We start from the raw sequence: 6000 nt of genomic DNA on the forward strand, positions 1-6000 counted from the left end.
GAACCCCTCTAAGGCCTGGGTTTTATTCTCTGCAAAATGGGGATCACCCCCCCCCGACCCCACTCACCACAGGGCTGTGGAGGATCACGTGGGAATTCAAGAAAAATGTCTAGCAAAGGGCCCAGTGTGGCCCAAGTTCTCAGCACATGAACCTCTCAAAAGGATGATGATGTACGTCCCCAAGCAGCTTTCTCCCTGCCAACACCAGCAGGCAGGCGGCACACAGCGGCATCTGGACAGCACTGGGCAGCACGTGATCTCCCCTAGTCACCTCGGGGAGGCTGCAAGGCAGGGTTACGTTAGGGCAAAAGACAGTCCAATTGCAGCCTTTGTCTTTATCAGCCTGAGCAGCCGCACAGTCCTTCAGCACAAGGCAGTGACATTCCAATTCCCTGACTGGACACTCAAGGGAGGGGATTCTTGGAAAGAGATGAGGGTGGGAGGGGGGCTGACGGCTGCTCTGCAGCTCTTTCTGCTTCCCTTGCATTTCGCTTTTGGTAGTCCCTTGCTTGCAAGGCCTCCTCCGGGCGAGGAGAGGTGCTTTGTTTTTGTGATCTCGAGGAACAGCTGAGGCCCCGAGGGGCAGGGAGGGGTGGGAGGGGTGTGCTTTGGTCCTGTGCCCCTGCTTGGGTGAGGCACTTCTTGCCTCAGAGGAAACGCTATGGCTTCCATGTGCACGAAGGTGAGCAGACTCCCATAGGTCTAGGACTCAGAATGGAATTTTCAAGAGGAGCAAGGCCTTCCGGCCCTTTGAAGCTCTCATCCTGTTCTCCGGCTGTGTGCACAGCAGAGTGGATGTTAAGTATGTTTGCTGAATGAATGCAAGAGCCCTCATGCAGGAAAGGTCACATTGCCACACACAGTTGCAGCTTTCCTCTAGGGTAGTCTAGGGTGGAAACGTGTTCACTCCGTTATAAGCTCACCCAGCAAAACACCAAGTTCAACGAACGGTGAGCAGCGCACTCTGTTCCTGCTCTCAGTGAGCTAATGACCCAGCTGTCTCCTAGAAGGGCTGGTCACTTTGTAATTCCGTAATGGAAACCTGCAATCAAAGGAAACCTCAATGATGAGAACTTCTTTGTTCTCCTCACGGCCTGGGCCACTCATCCTACAGAGCTTGAGGCTCTCATATTCTCCACAGGTCTGCAGGTTAGAGGGTGGGGCAATCTGAACTTGAGCTTTTTCTCTCTCCAAAATGAAGCACAAAATACCAACCCTGCTAATTTCTATCTGATCCCAGAACAACTTTTTGAGTCCCAGTTTCCTCATCTGCAAAAGAGAAATAGTAATAATACCTACGTCACAGGTTTCAGGTTGGGATGGAGGGAGTAATGACTATGAGGGTGCCTTGTAAAATGTGCTACACGTCAGTTAGCACTAGGCGGGAAAATCACCAAAAAAAAAAAAAAACCCCACCCTGAAATCAGAGACCATTTGTGGAAACTGTCCCTTATTGATTGGACGACCTTGGCCACGTTACATGAACTCGCTGTGCCTCAGTTTCCTCTTTCCCAAATGGAGGGCATACTGCCTTGTTCAAAGGGTTGTGAGAACTAAAATAAGGCAGTACTGTGTCGGGCACACAAATGGCACTCAATAAGTGGTTCTCGCCCCAGCACCTTTCCTGGATTTCATTTCCCCATGGAGGAGTGGGCGACAAGAATTTTCCCAGTCAGCTCGATGTCCGTGCCGCATCGCCTCCTGCACTGCCCCTTGTCACATCCGCAGCTCGATGAACTGCAGACGTGGAGAAACTCGCAACGGAAGCGGCCGCCTAGTCCGCGCCGCCGGGCCGCGCACGCGCGCCTGGGCCGGCGCCGGGAGCACTGCCTGCTAGTTACCTTTCACCCAGTTCGCCGGCTCGCGGCGCCGGGTTACTCCAGGGCAGACGTGGGGCCCCGCGCAGGCGCGCAGCGCGCTCCCCCCGAGGCTGGGCGTCACAGCATTAGCTGTCGGTGGTTTCCGTTCTCCTCTGAAATAAACGGTGTGGGCTTTCCGAATGCTCCCCAAGTCCTGGGTCTGGTCACGTTCTCAGGCGTGGCGGGGTGACCGAGGCCCCCCCGAGCCATCACCCTCGCGCGTCCCCTGCCCCGGACACCCCATCCCTTCTCATTCCCCTTTCTCCCGGGGGCTGTCCTCCCACTGCCCCTCCCCCACAGCTGGCCGCTCCTCAGCTCTGCCATCTCCCCACCTCGCCTCCCCCCCCCAAAGGCCCTTCGGAAAGGAGCCCACGCCCGAGGAAAAGCCACGTGGGCACAGCCTTGACGTTCCCACTGCTGGCCGGGAGGGGCCCGGACCTAACGACCAGCTTTGACGTGAAAAGAAGCACATTCTCTTTTTTTTCTCTTTCCCAGCGGCTCCGCGGCAGCCGGCCGAGGCCGCCGCGCGCCCCGGGGTTACTGCCGGGCGGGGCGGGGCGGGGCGGGGGGGCCTCCTCGCCTCCCCGAAACCACAGGCGCATAGACGCCTGCAGTCGGCTGGCTGGCGGGGTTGTGAGTTCCCACTGCACCACCCTTTCTGGGGTTCTTGTCATCTCTTCTGTTCCAGGGGTCCCCCCTCTCCTGACATCCCACGCTTTAGGGGCAGGGAACACGGTCTGGGATGAGGAATGAGAGCCAGATGTGTGCGAAGTATACCTCTCTTTCCTATGGCCTGTCCCCTGTTTTCCTGCTTTTGGTTCCTGCAGCTCAATAACAACCCCAAACGAATGGAGGCCGGCTTGGCTTCCTCCAGGCTCTGCGACCGACTGGCATGATTTGGGATAAGTCCTTTTCCCTCTCCAGGATCAGTCTTCACTTGTAAGATGTAGGGGTCCGTCTGGATGACCCCCAGGCCTTTCAGCATTTAAGTTAGGTGATGAATCCTAAGATTTTCAATTTGGTAATGTCATGTCTCTTGCATTTCAAACAGGGCCAGCAAGGAATGCTGTTAAAGAGAATTGCCATTGAAGTTACGTGTTTGTTCCATGATTGGACATTTTGAGGTTTTCTAGGTTTCTTTGAAATGTGTAGCTGTCTCAAGACATTAACATTTAAGGTTAAATATGTAGGTTATTTCCCCAATGTACTAATAGACATGAGGGCACCTACCCCAAATTATACTTCTCTGACTCTGCCTTTGCCCCCAGCACGTATATAATGCAGCCAACTGGTGCAGATTCATTGTTAATTAATAAAAGCTAATTCATGAATAGTGGGTGTAGGGTTCCTATGCTTTCATTTTAATATGAATAGATTTTTAAAACTCATAAGCAGATAAATGTATCATCACATGAGAAAAAAATATGAAGGCTGAACATAGACTATTTAGACCAACTTGAATATGATAAATCCTAAATGAGTCTATATGTTTGAACAGAAATTAGTATAAAGTCCTGAACTTTGTTAAAAAACACCTAGCGTACTTTATGAGAGGAAAGAAAATAAGGAACCAATAAATCTGCAGTTTCTTTCCATTTCTGCCTTGTATAATTCTCATGATAATGCTGTGAGTTAAGTGAGTAAAAATTATGGTTTCCATTTTGCAGAGGAAGAAACTGAGGCTAAAAGAGGTTGAACATCTGGCCCAAGGTCACACAGCTAGCGCGTGATAAAACTGAAGGCAGGGTTTCTCAGGCCAGGCCTTCTCCTGTAGGAGAGTGCCTTCCAATAATGGCTTTGTGTGTGTACGCATGGAGGTGGGGAGGATGGACAAGTGGAGAGATCAGATTTGTCTATTATTACAGCTAATATTTATTGAACTTTATAATGTTGCAGGGTCTGGGTTAGCACTTTGCATGCATTATTCCATTTAACTCTTCTAAGAGCCTTATAAGGAAAATAATAATATTGTCTCTTTTACAGCAGCCAAAGAAACTGGGGCCTGAAAAAGAGAGGTGAGTTGTTCAAGTTCTTAGAGAAAGTGGTGAAACAAGGATTTACCTTGGGACCACCTCCAAAGCTCAAGGAGGACCTTTGTTTTAGGTGTTTCTGTTGGCTGAAAACTCAGGCTGAATCATCAATGAAATGTGAGTTCAGGGAGCAAAAGGGACCTCAGGTTGCATGACTAGAAATCCAAGGTAAAGAATGGAGAGGAGGGTCTTGCTCTCCTGTGTGCTAGTCAGATCTCACCTGGAAGGCTGGCTCAGGTCTGGGCACCGTATATGAAGATCTGGACACTTACCGTAAGGTGGCAGCCAGGAACACAGCTAGGGGTTGTCCAAGATGAAGGGCCCAGGGAGGAGCTGCATTGGGCTCCTCTAATCTCTGCCACCACCTTGGGACATTTGAGATTCTCAAGGGCAAAAACAACATATGAGGCAGTGTGGTATAGTGAAAATAGTGAGGGATTTTCAGCCAGACTGACATGGTCTTGACTCTGTCATCCCTTCCCAGCTAGATGACTTTGGGTATATTCCTTAACTTCTCTGTGCCTCAGTTTTCCCAGTTATAAAATGGGGAGAATCAGACCTACCTTGCAGCATTGCTGTGAGAACTAATTGAGATAACATATGTTTACTAGCCATCCTCTCCCTGTTTGCCACCCCCATATAAACACAGAGGAAGGATGAATTTAGTCTTTGGCCAATAATTTAATGAGGTCCTTAAAAAGGGTAATTTCAAATCTTCAGCAAGGTTTGTGTGGCTGAAGTGGTGGCCTTTAAGGGTTTAGCCAGGTTTTTAGAAAAAGGAGCCAGGGGTCAGGGGTGGGGTGGCCTGATGGTGTAGTGGTTGAGTTTGTGTGCTCCGCTTTGGTGGCCCAGGGTTTGCATGTTCAGATCCTGGGAGCTGACCCACACACCACTCATCAAGCCATGCTTTGGCAGCGTCCCACATACAGAGTAGAGGAAGATTGGCATAGATCTTAGCTCAGTGACAATCTTCTTCAAGTAAAAAGAGGAATATTGGCAACATACGTTGGCTCAGGGCCAATCTTCCTCACCACCACCCACCCCCCCCCCCAAAAAAAAGAAAGAAAAGAAAAAAGTAATGGGTTGGAGAGAGCTTAATGGATTTGTCTACATAACAGAACAACAAGAATCTGGAGTCTCAGGCAATCTGGGAGTGAAGATTTGAGGAGGAGAGATAGAAGAGAAAAGGAAGAGAGAGGAGGATTAAGGGATTTGGCAGGAGGCCGGATTTGAAAATGTGGACATGGTCAGAGGCTTTATAAAGAATAGGAATGACGGATACTAAATTTAACATTGATTGCATTGTTGTAACATAAACCCTCCCTTTCCCCAAAGGCTCAGTACAGGTTGTGCAGGTATTAATTTGAGTTAAACATTTGTGGGACACAAGTGCAGAATAACAAAACAATCCCCAAACAGAGTAATTCTGAAGAAGCTGGTGATTAGGGCCTGCGTTAATCAAGAAGTGTAAGGTACACTTGGGAGTTCAAAGAACTCTTGGGGAGATTTTTAAGTTTTTCCATAATCCATGGAAAGGGAGATATAAACCACTTACTGTCTGCATCTGAAGGGTCAGGATAACTCCAGCTGACACCTGGATTTCTGATGGAAAGAATCTAGTGTAGGGGCTGGCGTGGTGGCGCAGCAGTTAAGTGCACACGTTCCACTTCTCGGCGGCCCAGGGTTTGCCGGTTCGGATCCCGGGTGTGGACATGGCACTGCTTGGCAAGCCATGCTGTGGTAGGCATCCCACATAGAAAGTAGAGGAAGATGGGCACGGATGTTAGCTCAGGGCCAGTCTTCCTCAGCAGAAAGACGATAATTGGTGGCAGATGTTAGCTCAGAGCTAATCTTCCTCAAAAAAAAAAAAAAAAGAATCTAGTGTAGAGCAAATACTTTTCTTTTTAAAGATTGGCCCTGAGCTAACATCTGTTGCCAATCTTTTTATTTTCTTCTTCTTCTCCCCAAAGCCCCTTGGTACATAGTTGTATATTCTAGTTGTAGGTCCTTCCAGTTCTGCTTTGTGGGACGCTGCCTCAGCATGGCCTGATGAGCGGTGCCACATCTGCCCCCAGGATCCAAACCTGCGAAACCCTGGGCCACCGAAGCGG

General features: G+C 49.6%; 1 long non-coding RNA gene across 1 annotated transcript in view; it reads right to left on the reverse strand.

Moving 5' to 3' along the window:
• The window catches only part of LOC139046363 (uncharacterized), a 122605-nt gene extending 122265 nt beyond the window's left edge, over nucleotides 1-340 (reverse strand). The window contains exon 1 of the long non-coding RNA XR_011506306.1: nucleotides 68-340. This is a non-coding gene — a long non-coding RNA (uncharacterized lncRNA). The remainder of the gene's footprint in view (nucleotides 1-67) is intronic.
• Nucleotides 341-6000: the final 5660 nt, after the last annotated feature.

The sequence above is a fragment of the Equus asinus genome, chromosome 10 (genome assembly GCF_041296235.1).
Source record: "Equus asinus isolate D_3611 breed Donkey chromosome 10, EquAss-T2T_v2, whole genome shotgun sequence".
NCBI classification, from domain to species: Eukaryota; Metazoa; Chordata; class Mammalia; order Perissodactyla; family Equidae; genus Equus; species Equus asinus.